Below are 19,990 nucleotides of genomic sequence, written 5' to 3' on the forward strand. Positions count from 1 at the left end.
TTAGAATTAAAATGATTTGTTGCTTGTTGTTGAAAAATCTCCAGATGTGTCCGACACTGTGTAGAAGCTCAGATGGTCACAGAGTAAAAGTGTCGTTAGTTTTCTGTTTGAATTCAGCTTTCAGTCAGTAATGAAGATGATTGTTCCTTTTATTTCAGCTCTCCTGCTTTCAGAAACACTAATTAACTGCTTTTCCTGTCTGACTGTCTGATTAAACATTTAGTGATCTGCCTGCAGTTTGTTATTAACACAAACTCAACACTTCCTGCAGCTCCTTCACAGTAAAAGCCTCCATTAAAGAGAGCTGATTATGACCTTCACTGTTTTACAGTCACTCTGGGCAGCTTAGCTTGAGTTAGTTAGCTTTGAACTGAGCTTAGAAGTGGTCTAAACACACAGCATGTAACAGCGGTGTCACAGGTTCAAGTCCACACGGAGCCTTGTTTGGATGTCATTCTGTTTCCTGTCACTCTCTACTGTCAACTATCACATGAAAACTATTCAAATATTGTAAAAAGAGAAGTGGTCCAATTTTCTGCCCTTTTTCCATCCACTGCTAACTTTTCCATCAGTGCTGCCCGTGGATGTTTGTTCTTCACCTTTAGGAACAATATATGGTGGAGAGAATCTGAGCTCAAAGCTCCACTTACTAATGATTCAAAGCAAAGTGTTCATCAAGGTGAGCAAAGCTGAACTACAAATGCTTTTTCACCACATGTTGCACAATTATGATCTGAAGTGATTGAAGATGCATCTGGTGGATCAGAACAGCTGATCTGAGGAAGAGCCAAACAGCTCAGTGTTTAGAGGACAAATAGGAGAAAATGAAGGACACATTTGAAGCAGATTCTTTCAGATTCTGAATCCTTCTAAATCTTTACAGTGACGTCAACGTGAGGGCAAAAATATATGAAGATGTTCTTGAAGTGTAAATTCTGAAATGGAGGTTCTCAGGTGTTTTGCTCCAGAAATCAAATCAGATCCATCTTAGTTTGAAACAGTATCTGCACTAATAGTTCTGCATCAGGAATATAAATCTGTTAGCAGAACATTTTGTCTTCATCCTCAATGCATCTTCCATCAGGTCAGTTTACAGTAAAAACAGTCTCTTACTTTGTGTCTGAGGGTCCAGGTTTGATACTGAAGTCTGGAGAATGACCTTTGGACCGGTCACTCTTCATAGACAGACAGCTGGATCCTACAAACTCTGCTTTGTCCTCCTCTTCCTCCACACAAACACCCATCTTCTGGACTTCAGTCAGTCTGAGAGGTAAAACAGTAACACTGACTGTGAGCTCAGAACACAAGAACCAGGAAGAACAAGTTTGTTCAAGAGTCAAAAGACAGAACAGGAAGTAGTTACTCAAAATCACAAGTTTGTGTGTGTAATATATTACTTCTGGTTCTCAGTCTTGTGTTTCTTGAACAAAATGGGTTTCTCTTAATTGGAAGTAGATAAGTAAAAGCAAAATAATAAAATGTTGGACTAACACTCACCCTGCCTCAGTTTCCCTCCTTCAGCAGCTCGGCAGACGCATATTCAGGTTCCTGCTCAGCGTTGCTCCTCCCTTCTGCATTTACAGGAAATCAGCTGTGTGTGTGTGTGCGTGTTTTTACCTTAATGTGTTTGAGTGACTTCGATCAAAATGTAGAGATGCACTGAATTTCAGGGCTGGTAACTGATATTAATCTATCAAATGCAAAAATATGAGGAGGGTAATGAATATCTATTTTTAAACCGAGAAGTTTATTTTTAATACAAACCAATATTTAGAGGACCTTCACCAACTAAACCGAAAAACATGAATTTATTGTAAACGTGTTTGTTATAATCTGAGATTATTTTTTAACATGCAGACTACTTAATGCCAGAGTTTCTCTCCTTCTTGACAGCATGTATCTGCTAACTCTACATCCTGTTGGACTAACTGATGACTCTTGGACTGAAAGGATGTAAACTGGCAAACAGTCCTGTGTCTCTGTAGCTAACAGCTAATAAGGTTCAACTTTTAGCTGCAACCATTAGTTACTATTAGCATAAAGAGCTCCTGTGGATGAAGAAGGAATAGCGAGCTGACTGCAGGCAGCTTACAGCTAACTAAATGTTATTTATTTAGAGCCAATTCACACTATGCAGCAGACAAGAAAAAGGTCAAGGATGAAGACTATTGTTGAGGCAGCTGTTATGCCCAGCTCATGTAAGAGCATAACAAAGAGGGAAGGTCCACACAGAAAACAGTTTAAATGAACCTTAAGGTTTTATTAAAGTTACCTTAACTTATAATTAACTCAAAACACAAGTAAACTCAAAGTCATCATACTCAAAACAAACAGCCAAAAGAAAAGGAGCTCCTGAAAGTTCCCCACCTTCCAGGAGAGAGGTCACGAGGAAGAGAGAGCCATCTTGGTTCACCACAGCTTTTAGACTTGAACCTGTGGCTGCAATCACTGATGAGGTGGGCGTGTCTGACCAAACAGGAAGAACGACCTGAAAAGAAGAGGAGAAAACGAGACCCCCAACATTTAGGGTCTTTGGGACATCAAACTGGAGCACATCCGCCATCACGTTTTCCCGACCTTTAATATGTTGGACATTAAGGGTGTAAGGTTGAAGAAACACTACCCACTGCATTAGTCAGAAACGTCAGTGGGTTAATATCTGTATAAATTGTCTCCCTTTCCAATGCTACCTCAACTTTTAACTTTAAAAACAGTGTGTCCTCGCATCCGTTATTGTAGTTAATTAATAAATCCTTCAGACTGAGGTAATGGAGACTGGATTTTTCCCCATCTGCGCTCTTCTTTCCTGCTTTCCCTTTTTAGGCTGTGAATGCTGTCATTTATCCAGGGTTGCTTACTAGCTTTAGACAAAGGCCTAACCTTTAGAGGAGCAGTAATATTTAGTGACGACAAGCAGATATGATTGAAGTGATCGACCAGATTGTTGGTGTTGGAATCAGACAGGTGTTGACTTTGGCTCTGAAAGAATGCGCAAAACTTTGAAACACTTTGTTCAATAAAGATGCGAGAACACATATATGATAGGTTGCAGCCCTCCAACTTTAAGAGTGAGAACTTGAAAGGAGTTAAATTCACAGCGTACTTGATGACATTTAAAATTTTTCCTATACACGCTCACTAGCCCACCACCACGACCACTGACCCTCGGTTGACTAAAACAATCATATTGAGGCGGACACAGTTCAGCTAGCTGGCTATAGTCATTCATCTGCAACCAGGATTCAGTTAAAAACATAAAATCTAGATTTGCAGACAAGATAAAATCATTTAAGATAAAAGTCTTACTTGAAAGTGATCTCACATTGAAGAGAGCCATTTTAAATGAGTTTGTTCTGGGTGCTGGAGTTGGTGCAGTTGTCCTAATCCTTAAGAGATTACTATGATTTCTGTGTGGGATGTGCACATTTGGGTTTACTGGTCTATGCGTGATGATGACAGGAATAGAAGTCTTTGGAACAGCGCTGGGAGCAGACGGCTTTACATGCCAGCAGGTGGAGACAGTTGTTTGTGGCAGTGAGGCAGAGATCTGTTCAGTGAGCGGTGGTGCGTCCAGGTGTGCTGCATGAATGATTAGTCATTCACGTAAGTCATGTGTGGACCGCACTACATGCTGTATGTGCGCAGCTAACATTTCTGAGCCCCGTTTGTTTGGGTGAACTCCGTCTGTCTTAACCGTCTTTTTTAACTTTTTAAAGCAGTGTGGAAAGTCCGTTTTTATCTCTGGTCCCATTCCCACAGTTGGTTGCGGTGCTGGCCGCTTCAGTAGACTCCTTGGCCTCCACGACTGGCTCCAGTAACACACAGTGTGTGTTATGTCGATAACTTTAATATGTTCTGGCAAAGAATGTCTCTTTTTAAAATATGATTTTGTCAGCTCAGACTGCTGAAGAGCTGTGTCATTTGTTCCCACATGGACTGTGATGGAGGACGGGAGCGATCGCATTATGTCCTGGAGTTTTTTTAAAATGTCAGCCGTGGTGGCACCGGGGAAGCAGTGAGTGGTAGCGTTAAAGAAACGGATGTTTTTTGGTTATGGAGTCACCAATTATTAGTGTGATTGGGGAGAAAAGGGTGGATGGAGTGTGTGAGCTGCCGAGTGTTGTGTTGGAGTAGCAGTAACAGACCTGAGAGAAGGGCTACCCGACGGTGCAGGGTAGAGACGGCCTCCGGCGCATCTGAGCACAGCCTCCTTCAGGATCCTTCGCTGGGAAGCGGAGGTTTTTGACCGGGATGACGGCTGCCGATTAGACCCAGCGGCAGAACAGCGGCCCAGCCGATCACAGTTTGCTCCCAGTGCAGGAAATGTAGCCGGTGGAGGAGATGCAACAGTGTCGGCAGGCACTACCTACCGAAAAAGAGATCCGTATCAGGGACGCGTCAGACAAGGCTGCATAGCGGTTGGAGAGGCCGATGTGCGGAGGAGAGGCAGCCCCATCCGAGCCTCTCTTAAAGCCACGGACCACCACTTCAGCCCAGGCTGACTGATGCTTCAGAGTCGCGCAGGAGGAAAGCCTTGGAAGGGTAGAGGGGTCCCATAGCACGGTGTCCTGGATGTTAGCGGTTAGGGTTAGGGTGATCATAGAAAAGTCCATAGGCTGTATGATCATGTATACTAGTTAAGATCAGACTACACTAAAGGAAATTCAGGTGCAAGAGCAGCAATTATATATGGTGAAAATAAAATAAAAGTAGCTTCTCCCGTCAGACTGCACCTCTGTGCCATTTAATGCATAATATAATGAGCAAAATAAATCATGGTAATTATAGATCACATAAAAACTCTGCAAGATAAAAATACAAGCCTTCAATAAAGAGTAAATTATGTTTAAATGAGAGAAAAAGTCCTGAGTGGATCCAGAGGTTTCTGAATCAGCTGTAATTTCCAGCTTGTGGTGTGAGCCAGTGGACTGGGACTCTGCTGCAGATGGCTGATCCAAAGCTGTGACACCAAGTGGTCCTTCATGTCCAGATGAAACATCTTTGTTTGCAGGGGGGAGGACAAGTAAGTGGGGGAAAACAGTGGAGCTTGCGTTTAGCTCACACACCTCTAGAGTGGACTTTAGGCCCTAACAGGCAGCTGAGCAGGAGCCAGGAGACTGAGCATGGGGCAACAACAAACACAGGGACAGAGGGGAACACTCGAAACACAGTGAAGCGAAAGAACAAAAAGGAGACACTATAGGAAAACACTGATGACAATCGCATTAACCACCATTCACTCCCTGGTCAAATGACATCGGCAGTGATGCAGGTAGTGTCCTCTGTTTCTGATTAGCGGATGTCTATCAGGCCTCAACGTTACATCCGTGTGTGTAGTAATAATACCATACTAGGTCTGCCGGCTGAGACTTTATAGCTGCACTGTTATGTTTTTCAGAGCACACAAACACTGTAAACACACACCTGTCACCTGCCCTGCATGGTGCCATTACCCAGAAACACAGCTTATACACCTTATCTTTACAATTTATACACACAGCCCAAAGCGGGGTTAATAGCCACATTTAAAACCTTCATGTACTGACAGTAACGTAACTCTTGCATGTCAGCAACAGTTAGCCTAAAATAGCTAACTTGGTAATGTTATCAAATCTGACCCGCTGTACAGTCCGCTGCTTTCTCGTAAGATGGATAGCATTCCTTTCACTGTTGACTTTGTGTGTGAGGCCACATGGACAGAAATGCTGTACACTTTTTAGTTATGGTGTTATAAATGATAGTCCTCCCTCCAGCCCTGCTCACTTCCTCTGCTTGCTTTCATGGCAGTGTGCTGGAAGTCAGAGCTCCCCCTGCAGTCCATAAAGTGCCCTGCAGCCTTTGGGTCACGCCTCCTAATTTGCATACACAACTCAATCCCCAAATCCCCAATCCTAAATGGCTAAATGACTAAACGCCCAATCCTATATACAAAATTCATTTTCGACTTAGACTTTTAGTTTTAGTTCTGACCCAATAATCCCTCCATAAACAAACAAGATAATCCAACTGAAAATCCAGAGATACGAGTAATCTAAAAAACTGCAGAAACAATAGGGTACAGGCAGGGAATGACGAGCAAAACCACAACATGAGACAGAGCGTCTAAACAATACAATGACCGGACAGAAACACCAAACATTTATACGCAGGGACTAACGAGCAGGGGTGGTGACCGGGATAAGGGCTAACGAGGCAGAGAGACAGCATGGAAAACAGAGACACAGAGTGCAAAGTAGACATGGCTGACAGGCAGAATGTGACACTCAGGCTCAATCAACCCAGAGCTCATGGATAAGCTCAGAGTTTGTTGAACCTTTGTTAAGCTTTCTGTAACAGGGCCCAGGTGAGTTTACCTGTGTGCGTGTGTGCGTGTGCAAGTGTTAACATGAACCCAGAACAGGTTGAATTAAAATCTGTTTGGTCAAAATGTTGGAACTTAAATGAAGTTTGAATTATGTAAATAACCAGTTTTATTTAAGTTCCAACTAAAGCGCTTTAAACTAAATGAACTAAATGTTCTTTTACAGACTTATAGGGAACACAAACACAGTTCATCTCAGCACAGGAGCCCCCCATTTTTAACCAGTTAACATTTTTGGTGATGAAACTACTGATTCTTTGTCACTGAATAATCTGAACTCAAAGTCCATTTAACAGCTTTTTCTGGAGCTTTAACCCAGTTTTTGTTTGATGTTATTTTAATTAATGTTTATTTCTGTTGTTGTTGTAGCTGGTTTGTGTTTTTTTAAAGAAACATCTTCTGATGCAAGAACTAGGGCACATCATCAGTGATGTTACCTGAGGTCAAAGGGTGTTTTGGGTCTTTTGAACATCATACACCCTCACTCAGGCGACCCAGCTGAGGTTGATCAAGCCTCAGCTTGTCCCGTAGTAGCAATCTCCCACGGATCCCCTCTTTTGATCCAGAGCCACCTGGAGGCTTTCTCTGCAGCCTCTATGCTGTTAGAGATGGCTCTTCTTCTCTTCTCCTCTGAGATCCCAAGTACCGTAAAAGCCATACAGAGAGACTTTCCTGCAAAGCCCCTGCACCCAACCTCCACTGGCAAGCACGTTGCCTTCTAGCCTTTCCTGTGGTAGTCGCTGACTAGTCTCTCGTATCGCTCCTTCTTTCGCTCAAAGGCCTCCTCCATCTGCTCTTCCCATGGCACAGTGAGCTCCAGCATTACTATGTTCTTTGCTGTCTCTGACACCAGGATGATGTCAGGTCTAAGGTTTGTTTTGGCGACATGCGGTGGAAGCTTGAGTTGCTTGCCTAAGTCTACTGTCAATTGCCAGTCCTGAGCAGTGTTGAGAAGTCCTGATGTTGATTTAGGTGTTATTGTTGGCTTCTCTCTGGCTCTGATGAAGCTGATGGTGTGCTTCTTTGGGTTTGACCTCCGGCAGCTGGCAATGGAACTACAGATGCTCTCAGAGATGGTCTTGAGCACCTGATCATGACGCCAGCGGTATGGGCCTTCCCCCAGAACCTTAGGGCAGCAACTCAAGATGTGCTTGAGGGTCCCCCTTCTCTGGCACAGGCAGCAAGCTGGAGTATCCACCAAGCCCCAGCAGTACAGGTTGGATGGACTGGTAAGAACATCATAGACAGCCTGGACTAAGAACTTGCGTTTGTGCCTGCCAGAGGTCAGCCCATTAGATCTTCCTCTTCGCAATGTTTTCCCATCTTGTCCAGGCACCTTGTTGTCTCATCTCCACTGCTCTGCTGGACCTCTCCTCCTCAATGGCGCCTCTCACCTAATTCTGGACTAATTGCCTCCGCTCCTTTCCCCGAGGTTTGTCATAACGCAGTGGTGCAATGGTTCCTAACCCAGCCCTTTCTCTGGTGACGGCTTCCACAAGAACTCCATGGCATTATCTTGACTCTGCCTCTTCCACTGCTGCCTCTGCTCTCCACTTCCTGCCTGTCTTGACCTCTACCAGAGACTTTGGGGTCCAATGATTCCTGGAATTGCATTACCTCCCTTGTGCACAAAACCTTAAACTCCTCCTTGTTAGATTTCAGGGGAAGTGTCAAAGTTTTGAATTAATGTGTGCAGGATATAACAGTCTGTTTGAAATGACAAGATGTAGATTACAGTGCATATTTACATACAAGGAGAAGATTTATCAATGTGTGTGAGTGAAAGAAGTAATGTTTTTATTTTTGTTTGTTGAATTTTTAAGTTTTGTGACACACAGTGTTTACTTGCTCTTTTGTTTTGTCTCTTGTATGTCATATAAATAAGTAGTGTCCTGTGGGTTGGACACCTTTAAGTGTAAAATACTTAAATTATTGTTCTTATACATTGTTCTCATACATTCAAATATATTGTCAACGAAATAGAAAAGTGACAGTGATGCTTTCGTCCATAATTTCTGAATAAAATCCTAATAATATCTGTGAAGTTTTTTGCAAAAGAACTATGTAAGTTTGTACTAACTAAAATGAAAATACAAACAGTGTTCAATTGCTACAACTTCAAAAACTGCTAGTATTATCCAGTCCGTTCACAGCAGTAAGGTGAACATGCAGAAATGTGAAATTTAATTCAACATAAAAGGAGAACGGAGTTTCCAATAATAATAAAAGAATAATAAATTACTGACTTGTAAAATAAAAGCCACAAGTTACTACAACACTTCAATGCACCATTTCACAACAATAAGCTATCACAGAGCAGGCTGCAGGAAATACTGCACATGTGTACAAATAAGCCATTTAAGTGATACCAAAGCAAATATTTGTGTGCAGGCAGCCTTTCACGCTGTCGTTCAATCAAACCACAACATTACTGGGCGGGTGGCGGTGGAACAATCAAGAGAAGATGAGCGCACACTAAACTCCAGTGATTTTATTACCAATGATTCCACCACACTTGGTCCTCACCTTGAGAAAGTTTAGTGTTCGCTCATCTTCTCTACATTAAGTTACCTGCTATAATAAAGTGAGACATACACAGTTATTTACTCTCTATATGGGTCTAAAATTCAGCCGTCACCTCCACAAACAGCCGCTGTGGCCACACAGTTCATAAGTGAAATATTTTATTTTCATTCAGTCATCAAACGCCTCATTTATCATCTGAGACTTATTCTGGCAACCTGAATGTGAATCTGAAAATAAAGGTGGTTTCTGCTTCCAGCATATTCTGCTTTATTTTCTGACTCCAATAAGAAGAGAAGAATCAGAGGATTTGATCAGAACCAGAATCAACAAGCAGAATCAGAGCTGGAGTCAGAACTGATCAGATCTTACCCAACTTTAATGTGGAGCTTCTTCCGGGAAATAAATAGTGGTGGAGGAAGTATTCAGATCACTCACTCAAGTACAAGTATCACAAATACTCTGTTAGAAGTTAAAGTCCTGCATTCAACATGTTCCTTCAGTTAAAGTACAGAAGGATTGAAGTGACTCAGAGCAAAAGTACTCATTCTGCAGGATGGCCCCTGTCTGTTACGGGGTGTGGTGTGTGGACAGAGAGGACCCAAATGCAGCGTTCAGAGGGAAGGAGGTTTATTGGGGGGAAAAAGGGTGAGAGGGACTGGAGTGGAGGGAGAGGAGGACGTCGGGGAAGTACTGGCACGGGGAACCAAGGAGACCGGGGGCCAGGGAGCCGGGGAACACAGGGGCCAAGGAAGCGAGGAGAGGCAGGGGAACAGGGAGGACGCCGAGAGGGAGGTCCGAAGGGGAGTGGGCCAGTGGATGAGCCCAGCCGAACGGAGGACGAGGGTGAGTGTACCTGGGAGGGAAACAGACAGAGAGACAAGGTTAGGGGGAGACAATGACAAGGCACAGGGTAGGTTTGAAAAAACAAGAAACGAGGAAGCCTGAACACAGAAGTGGCACCAGGTATGGAGCAACGACGATCAAGCAAGGATGGTGTGGAGAACCGGGGTTGAAATACAGGCTGGGATGAGGTTGATTACTGGCAGGTGTGGCAGGCTGACGAGGTGGATGATGGGTTGCAGGTGCAGGTAGTTGGCTGGGCTCAGGAGCAGAGGGAGAGAGAGCACACGGGGGAGAAAACACAGAGAGGCGGGCAGAGAACAGGAAACCAAGGGAAAAAGCAGAAAAACTGATAAAAAGCAGAAAAAACCAGGACACTCACCGTCAGCCGGGGTGCCACCACAACACTGTCAGTGTTATTATGTTACTGGATCATTATTATTGATCATTATAATGTAGGAGATACTTTAATGCTGTAGTTGGTGGAGGTGGAGCTCATTTGAACTGCTTCTTAATACTGTTGGCTAGTTTTATCTACACTGATCACATGTTTGTGTTTAAAATAGGAATCTGAAAAGTAACTAGTAACTATGGCTGTTAAATAAATGTAGTGCAGTAAAAAGTACAATATGTGTCTCCTCTGGATTTTAGTGCCAGCTGGTGGTGCTCTAAGTGCTCCTGTTTGAGTGGGAACGGTGAGGTGGGGGGGAGGCAGTGGGGCTGCGGGAGGGGCCCCGTCAAGGACGGGGGATTGTTGGACTTTGGTTTGGGGCTACACTGACCTGCCTCGGGGGGGTCTGGGGGTCTGGGGCTCGGGGCTTTGGAGCCTCTGGGTCTTGGGCGGGTCTGCGCGCTGGGGGGGCTGGGCCCCCCTGGACCTGTCCTGGGGCTGGGCGGGGTTGTCGCGGACTCTGGGGTGCTGCCGGTGCTAGAGGGGCTCTTGCTATAAGCCCTGGGCTGGAGGGACCTGGCGTCCTCCTGCTTAGGGGGGTGGGGGACGGGACTGAATGAATGATGGGCCCAGTCAGGAATCTGGTGCCAGTGAGGAGGACCATTCTAGTATCCCTATGACCTCCTTCACCTTTCTCCCTTTGGTAATGTCTCACAAAATACACCCTTAGGACTCTGGGGGGCGGGTAGGCTGCAGGGCGTTTGGTGGGTGGGGCCCACTCTTGACCTTGGGATTTGGGGACTTGGGCTTGTGGCTTTTGCTCATTTCTGGGCGGGTGGTGTGTCCCTGGGCCTGGGGGCCTGTTGTCTCCTCTCCTCGCCTGGGCCCTCTTCGGCAGGGGTGGGGCTCCCGCTGCTTCCCCCTGCCAGCTCTCTCACAGTGGGGGCATTCGGGAGTCTCAGGGGCGCATGGCCGGCGTTGTCGGGGTAGGTTTTGGTGCTCCTCCTTGGGGGTGCTTGACTGGGGGGGTTGGGCCCCATGTCCGGGGATGAGATCGGCCTCGGGGGCTGCTGGCACTGCCTGCACTCTAGGGAGGGATGCCTCTGGCTGGGCTGGGGGACCGTTGGCCTGGTTCTCCTGCGTTACCGCTCCCTGGCTGCAGGGAGCTTCCCGGCACGGCTTTCTGCTGTTCTTCCTTGGGGCGGGGTACAGCTTCCCCCGGGACATGCGGTCTGTGGTCCTTTGGGCTTTGGGGGGTCGCGGGGTGCCCTGGCTTCTGGGGGTGGGGGTCTCTGCGTGGGTTGATACGGTTGCGGTTTGGAGGGCTGCAGTGGGATTGTAGGACGATTGTGCTTTTTCCCTGGGCAGGGTCTCTGAATGGCTGCTGGGCGTTTAGTTTGTGCATTGGAGTCCAGGGGAGGCATTTCTTCGTTGGCTTGGAGGGACTAGTTTGCGTCCCTGTTTTGCTTCGTTGGCCTCGGATCCGTGCTTCCCCATTTCTCTGTCGGCCAGTTGTTGGACTCCTCTGGATACTGAGGTATATAGTTAGTTTTCGGGATGTGCAGTGTGGGTGCGGGGCAGGGCTGTGCTCCGGTTTGTGCCTGGAGTTCTCGGCCCTTGACGGGTGGGTGGGTTGTTGGTGGCATGCAGCTGAGCTAGTTGATTTTGCCTCGTTGCTGGTTTGGCTGGTGTTGCACGGACTTTTATTGGCGGGTGCACGGTGACCTGTGCGGCGCGTTTGCTGCCGGGCTGGGACTTGCTGCTGGTCTTTCTCTCCGCTGGCTGTCGTGTTATTCCGCTTGCTCTCTCTCGTTTGCCCGACCTCGCACGCTGGATTCGCGGGGGGCTGCTGGGCACTGGGTGTCGCCGTGCTCGCGCAGTGTGCGCGTTGGCCTTGTCACTTGTGCATTGGTGTTGATGATTGCGTGGCATTTTGGCGTTTTGGTTGTTCGCTGCGTGGCGGTGGGGTGCTGGGTGGGGGGGGAGCACTGGTCTATGTTGTGTGCGCGCCACGGTCGGTCCGGGCGCTGCTCTTGCGCGGGTTACGCTTTTTGCGTTCCGTCGGCATTACGTTGTCAACTGGCATTTGGGTCGGGGTCTTCCGTGTTTGCATCGCGGTGCATCTGGGAGTCTTTTTTTTTTTATTGATTTATTCTTTTTCTTTCTCCCACCCCTATTGGCTACTGGGGTTCTTGCCTGCCTGTTGCTGGGGTAGGTGTGGCACAGTCATGGCGTCCCACTCTCACTAACAACTACATTCTTTAACAGACTTAGCCCCCCTCTCTGTTCTATTGCAGGTTTCGTTGCTTTCTGCAATTGGTGTTTCCCACTGCTTTTCCCTGTTGTCCCCACCTTCCATCCCCCTTCTCTTACAGGTCTTGTCCTTTCTCTGTGCTGTCTGTTTTTGCCCCCTGTCCGGCCTGGTGATAAATCATTACATAATTAAATAAATAATAAAACAGACAAAGTATAGTAGTATAGTATATTAATACTCTCTTAAAATACAATCTGTCTGGCACAATATGGTATCCAGGTCATCATACTCTATACCAGGCTGCTGGGCAGGACAGGATAAAAAAAAAAAAAAAGAAGCCCAATATGTCCTACTTTGAGTATAAAGCACCATAAAATGAATGTACTCAGGTAAAATATAAGTACCTCAAAGTTGTAAAGCACAGTACTTGAGTAAATGTACTTGGTGAGTTTCCAGCAGTGGAAATAAAGAAAACAAAGATGGTGGTTTGGTGTTTTACTTCAACACTGAATCTGATCCAGCTGCAGCAGTTTTCCAACCTTAAAGCTCCTTCAGGGGAAATCTGAGGAGAAAAGTGGGTTTGAAGAAGTTAAATCGGGGTCTCATTTTAACTTGTGCGCAGAGTTTAATTTTAAATCCAGTTTAACATTTTAAATCAGTTGGAACTAAATTCTGATTCCATAAATTTTTTGCCAAATGAAGTGAGTCAGACACAAAGTGTTTACATCAGCAGTTCAGTTAAAGCTCTCTGAGTGAAAACAGTGGAAAAGCTGACATCTGCTGGCAGAAAGCAGCTCCAGCAGGAGCTCCAGAACATGAACGCTGCTACTTTATGCACATGTGGAGCAAATCCTCTGTATGAGTCACTTTGATTTCAAAACAAGGCGTCTGCAGCATAAAGACAGTAAATGAAAAAAGATCCCTGCAGAGTAAAGCCTTCAGTTCACTAAGTGCAGGGTGTCATTCAATGTTTAATGAATTAGTAAAAGTAGTGCATCATGCTGAGTCGTTATGAAGTTGTTGACGCTTCAGTATCCCACGATTATCATTACTCAGAGCAGCTGCTGAAAAAGCAGAGATTCAGAATGGTTTAATGTTGGTATGTAAAGTGGCCACACAGCTATTATAATATTTAGCTTGTTGATAAGTGAAGCAGCCTTTCGTCTGAGAGCCACAGAGTGAATCAGCTGCAGGTGATCAGCTGAGTTATTATTGAACATGACTTCCTGTATTCAGACCAGTGAATCAGTTTGAGAGTGACAGCAGCTTCTCATCCTGTTGACAGTTTAATACTGGGGCCACCTTTTGACTGAGCGAGCACACGTTGGAAACTAATTCACATTAATTGTGCAAATAAAACAGGACCTTTCTCAGTGTAGCAGTCAGACGGCTTTTCACCTTTATCTTCTGCTCAGCCTCATGAAGACGTAAACAGCTGACTACAGACATCATCTGTTTGTAATCAGCTGGGAAACTACAGTGAAGCCTTGATTGAATCCAGACGTTGTTCACGTTTTATCTCCTTTCTGATCCTCATAAGAAAATATTAACGTTGTGTTATCGAACTTAGTATTATTCATGCAATGAATTGAGAATCTCTTAACAAGATGACCGTATATTTTCTTTCATAAATAGTACATTTATTTTGCTATAGTCTGACGGTGGTCATCCATGTTACTCTTTCAAAGCAAGATCCAGTCACCCTGTAGGCTTTTGTAAGGAAGCTGCTCCTACAAATATCTACACGGTCCATTGATACTGTAAAATCAAGATCACTGTGATCAGTTTAACACATTGCTTGCCTTAATTAGCCTTAATCTAGGCCTCCTACTTGACTCAGAATGTACATTGAACTGAATGCCGCATTGTAGACAATATTTTGTCCTTGTAAGGAATGATTTCTTTGCAACTGATAGCCTTTGAGTATTGTGGTAAATTGTTTTGAATCCCCCCCTCATTAAAGGGTAAATTATTATCATAATCATTTAATAATGCATTGCATTGAAATAGCACTTTTCATACACACAAAGCAATTACAGTACTTGTCCTACCAGGCTGGACAAACTGCCAAAATATATATCCCCCTACATAATACACATATAGCATCATCAAGTATTTTATTTTGTGTAAACTTCACATCATGACTAATAACAGTGATGAATGTGGAGTAGTTTCTTCTTTCATCCACGTTATACGGGGATAAAAATACTTTTTAATGAATTTTTTATATATACAGCGGATCAGATGACGACGTGAAAGCGAAAGAGGTCGTTCATAGAGACAAACCCACAGATAATTATCACCAGACTTTGTAGTTCTTTAATTAAGTTTCTGCAACAACACAATCTGTTGGGATATACTAGTAAAACAGAGTATTTTAAATAAAGTAAACAGATATATAATCCTGCGCTAATAACAATGAGACTTAAATCCAAACTTTTTACAGGTTTTATCTTCTTGTTTCTGTGAGTAACTATTATCTGTTAAACTGACAGAAAAGTCTGGTGTTGGTGAGCAGAACTTCAGAGAGGGAACTTTATGCATGCAGGCTGCATGCATAAATGCATGCAACATCTGAATGAAATAAAGTCCAGGTCCACGTCCAGGTGGAGGAGGTGTCTGAGTGTGCAGCAGAAGGAGTGGAGGAGTCTCAGTGTGTCTGCAGAGACTGTGTAGAAGGACAGAGCAGCAGCAGAGCAGTCCAGATCCACTGATGATACTCTGTCACATCCAGAGGAACACACAGGGATGATGGTGGACGTGACTTTGTGTCTGACAGGGGAGCTGATCTCAGAGCAGTTCAGACTGCAGCACTGTTGGGATTCCTCTGTCAGTCACTGCTGGATGAAGCTCTCCTCTCCACTCTACCTCCCAGTAACATGGCCCAGTCAGAGCCTCTCCACACACAAGCTGATGCTGCTGCTTCAACCTCTCTGGATCATCAGGACACAGCTGATCCTCTCTCAACACCTCCACCTTTCTGATCACTCACACTCTGACAGAGATCACCTCCAGCTGATGAGAGAAGAAGACAGACAGCAGAAGTCATAAATCAGATTTTACAGAGACAGGGAGGAAAAAAAGAGAGTTTAAGCAAAAGAATGCAAGAAGAGGCAAGAGCAAGCAGCAAAGTGTCTGCACTGTAAGAAAGCAGGAAGTTTAATCAAACACATGTTCACTGCCTGTTCTCTCTCTCTCTGTCTCTGATTAAATCCTGAAGCCTGTCACCATTCTCCTCTCACAGCTTCACTGAGGAAAGCAGCAGCTGAGAAGGTTGGAGGTTTACAGGAAATACTGGATCTCTGCTTTGATACTAACTGTGTTTATCACAACATTTTGTAATGCCAATAATTTTAGTGAGGCTGTTAGTGAGTTTTCATGGTCTTGAAAGTCTTCTGTGGTATCAAATAAAGGAAAAGCCCTGGCCCTGATGACATCGGAGGTCAGTTTTTGAAGGACTGTGCTGTGCAACCGGTAGACATCCTCTGCTTCATCTTCCAGTTGTCCTTACAGCTGCATAAGGTTCCTTGTCTTTGGAAGGACTAATTGGAATAATTGTTCTTGTGCCTAAGATTCAAACTCCAAAGACACTTTTGAAGGTGTGCAGCAAAATTGCTCGTTCACCCTTCAATAAACTCCATGACCTGTACAAGGTCAGGTCCTTAAAGGAAGAGAGAACAATCTTGGCTTATACAAGCCATCCCTTATGAGGTGAATTCATGCTGCTAACATCAGGGCGCAGATATAGCCTACCACGATGCAGAACAAATGGGTTTTATTAGGGTTGCAAGCCAGCGAAGGGCATGGGAACCCAGGACCAGCAGGGCTGGGAACCCTATTGTAATGGTATTCGTTTTTATTATCATTATTCTTCCTTACATAAAAGTGATACTGCGGCCTACACGGGAAGTCTTACAGAATCGACACTCATAGGGTAGGTACAGACCGCCAAGAGTAACTCAGATGCAAACATTTGCACACTTCTACCTTTACGGGGTGCAACAAGCAAGGTTTTCATGTTTGGGCTTGGAACTCCTGCATAGGAAGGCGCATATCAAAAACCTTATATCCACGCATTGAGCTTAATCTCCTGGTATAGGCCATGCCCATTTTGCCTAGATTTTTTTCGCTACATCACAGAAACCGAAAGAAATTACACCTATTTCCAGGACAAACGTCTAAAATAACACACCCAAAATAAATCAGTAATAACTCCTCAGCCTAGATGCATAATTCTGGTCTCCTTTGATAGGTTAGAAGCTAAGGAATATGAATCAACTTTACACAAAACTATTTACTTTTCTATTAAAGGTTAAATGGAGATAAAGGAATATATGATATTTTCATCCTCACTTGGAATAAAATCTATATTTTAATAGCAATATCACAATTAAAACAATCATCTAACTCATTATAATGCAACTGAATATCTTCTAATACACCGGAAATACAACTGTAACTGTAAAGTTGATGAAAAGAAACTGGCCATATGTTTATATGTTCACTTTTATCAGGATTTTTCTTCAGAACACTATTTCTCTCCATACAACCACATTCTAACATAAAGCTTCCAAAACATTGAAATATTGATAAAAACAGTGAATATTGATCAACATGCTTTACAGACCCACAAGTTGAGAACAGAACATCCTACAGCCCTAAGTGTGCTCCTTCTCTTCATATTGAAGAGACAAATCGATTGGTATACTGGTTGGCCAGTAGAGGCCGATAAAGACAGTCTGTTCCAAAGAAATGCTTGTTCTCTCCTTCATTTTGACAAGAGAAACAAAACCTAAGAATTCACAGATTGAGCAATATCAAGATGGCGAGCCGCGGCGATCTCTATTGACACAACCCACAGCTGTTTTTGGACTGAAAACTGTGAAAACGACAAAAGCAAGTCAGCAGTTGTAACTGTAAATGTATATTGCTGCGTTGTTGGCTAATAACTCTGAGTTTTGTGATTTGAGTGATATGAGTAACACAGCTAATCAGAACTGGAGCTGAGCTTTCTTTAGAGTGGTCAGACTGCGAGGTCGGATGAAATGAGACATACGTGGAAGGCAGTAAGTGCATCCACGTACAGTGATTACAGAGCGATTCATGTTGTGATACAAGTACATTTAGATGCTGTTTGATGTGTGTTTGGTGTGGATAAACATGGTTGGTTTGAGATGCTATCTGAGCCTCCTAGCTTCACAGAGGTGTGTGGCATGCATAGGGTGACAAAATAATCTGATCATCCATGGATCTTTCAATTTGAGGCAAAAAATCGATCGTCCTGCCCGGTAACGGGATTAACTCCTCCGAACCGGCAAGTCCGATTGGCACCAACCTTGGCACAGACCATCATTTGACGAATTTGATAAAAGTTGTGAATTATAAGCCAACAAATGTTTGTGCGCAATGCAAAAAACAGAAAGTGATGTCATATCTTTATGGTTTAGAGTGGCTGATCTACACCAAACTTGGTGAGCTTATGTGGCATTTTATTTACTTATTTAACAAGAACAATGCACCATATGTGTACCAGATATAGCTAAAAGCTAATTCCCATCTGCAGTCCCTGGGCAGGAGTAAATAGTGCACAAGATATTACAGTAAAAAAACTTTGGTGCAATTACCTCCTAGGTGGCGCTGTTATTGCAGATTAAATACATTTTAAAAATCCCATTGTCTTATATTAATTTTATATCTCCATAACCACAAGTCCGATTGATATCAAATTTGGGTGAATTGTTGTCAATTATCCCTGCTATTATCAACATTTTAAATGACTCCAACCCTCTACTGACCTCAGAGTCTCCAGCCTACAGTGTGGACTCTCCAGAAGATCAGACAGCAGCTTCACTCCTGAATCCTGCAGGTTGTTTCCAGTCAGCTGCAGCTCTCTCAGATGGGAGGGGTTGGACTTCAGAGCTGAGGCCAGAGAAGCACAGCTGATCTCTGACAAACTGCAGCGACTCAGTCTGAATAAAGAATAAATGATGTAACGTTAGAAGACAATGTTCCTGCTTGAAATCATTCAGTGTTTAATAATCTGTTCAGAGCTGAAGAAGGTTTAGAATGTAGAAGTTTAGTAATGGAAACTCCAAACACCTGAACCAACAGGATGGAGGTTCAAACTGTAAAAAATAAAAAGGTCAAAAGAGCTCTCATTAATATTAATGACAACGTGCAGCTACTTCAATAAAGACATAGTCTCTTCACCTCTTAAACTCTGCAGCTCCACCAGTAGCTCCATCTGTACAAACTCATGTTGTGCAGCCAAACAAATAAAAACCAGAGAAACTGTTTTAAGATTCGACTCGAGATCATATTTTTGCATTAAGATACACAGGGTGCATCCCAAGTCTCTTAATTGCATCCATGTTTCCCTCACTTGCATCTTTTCCTTGTGTCTTAGTCCCGCCCACTGGGGAAGAATGGAGAGACGCAAGAAAACAATGCAAGAGGAGAAGGAACAAGGAAATATGTTTTTAGAGACATGAGACTTCCTTTCCTCAAAAGCGTCACCTGAAGTGACGTCCATTATTGATGAGAGCGGAAGCTGATCACTGCTGGATCAGTTGGCTTTACCAGCTGAAGAGACTTGATGGAGTTTGTGTCTGCACACAAACTGTTGTGCACTGTGCTGATGATAATAAAGGGTCAATGTTTTCTCTCTGTAGCTGTTTAACAAGCACCTGCATATGAATAATTATATTTATACTTTGTCCTGCTCAGAGACAGAATAATTTCTACTGGCAGAATGTTTTATTATTTATGTGCATCTGTATTTATTGTCATTGTGTATTCATTATTAAATAACCCAGTATATGATCATGGTGTATTTTGAACATTCTGATTTATTAGGCTAAATGTTTAAGGGAAATTGAAATGATTTAACTCATATGAAAGCTTAAGCTCAGTTTTCCATTTATTTCATCTTCTGATGTTCTTTAACTCTACTCCAAGCATTTTATTTGTGAGTCACTTCTAACTCATCCCAGATCAATCAATGCGTACAACGTTTAATGTGGCTTAACGTCTTGCAGAAGCTGATTTTACTCACGTAGCCACCTGCTTTCATCAGATGCAGTCGGTGAGATCTGCTGAATGTGCAAACTTTCTTTGACTTTGCTTGCTTCATTAGGATGTTAAAACCTGGATGACCTGTAATTTTCTAATGTTAAACTCAGATAAAACTGAAGTTATTGTTCTGGGGCCTAAGCACCTTCGTGACGCATTATCTAAAGATATAGTTTCCCTTGATGGCATCGCCCTGGCCTCCAGCACCACTGTGAGGAATCTTGGAGTTATCTTTGATCAGGACATGTCGTTTAAGTCTCACATTAAGCAAATTTCAAGGACCGCCTTTTTTCACCTACGTAATATTGCGAAAATCAGGAACATCCTGTCTAAAAATGATGCAGAAAAACTAGTCCATGCATTTGTTACTTCTAGGCTGGATTACTGCAATTCTTTATTATCAGGCTGCTCGAAAAAGTCCATTAAGACTCTTCAGCTGATCCAGAATGCTGCAGCACGTGTTCTGACAGGAACCAGGAAAAGAGATCACATTTCTCCTGTTTTAGCTTCTCTGCATTGGCTTCCAGTAAAATCCAGAATAGAATTT

The 19,990-nt window shown here is 43.8% G+C and overlaps 1 long non-coding RNA gene and 1 pseudogene across 1 annotated transcript; both read right to left on the reverse strand.

Annotated features, from left to right (window-relative positions):
* Window positions 1-6,869: 6,869 nt before the first annotated feature.
* LOC123984559 lies at window positions 6,870-10,943 on the reverse strand (annotated as a pseudogene).
* A 3,529-nt stretch (window positions 10,944-14,472) lies between these two features.
* Window positions 14,473-18,228, reverse strand: LOC123968659. Its single transcript, XR_006824510.1, has 2 exons — window positions 18,168-18,228; window positions 14,473-15,387 (listed from the first exon to the last, which is right to left on the reverse strand). It is a non-coding gene; the product is annotated as an uncharacterized LOC123968659 (long non-coding RNA).
* Window positions 18,229-19,990: the final 1,762 nt, after the last annotated feature.

The sequence above is a fragment of the Micropterus dolomieu genome, linkage group LG01 (assembly GCF_021292245.1).
Source record: "Micropterus dolomieu isolate WLL.071019.BEF.003 ecotype Adirondacks linkage group LG01, ASM2129224v1, whole genome shotgun sequence".
Taxonomy (NCBI): domain Eukaryota; kingdom Metazoa; phylum Chordata; class Actinopteri; order Centrarchiformes; family Centrarchidae; genus Micropterus; species Micropterus dolomieu.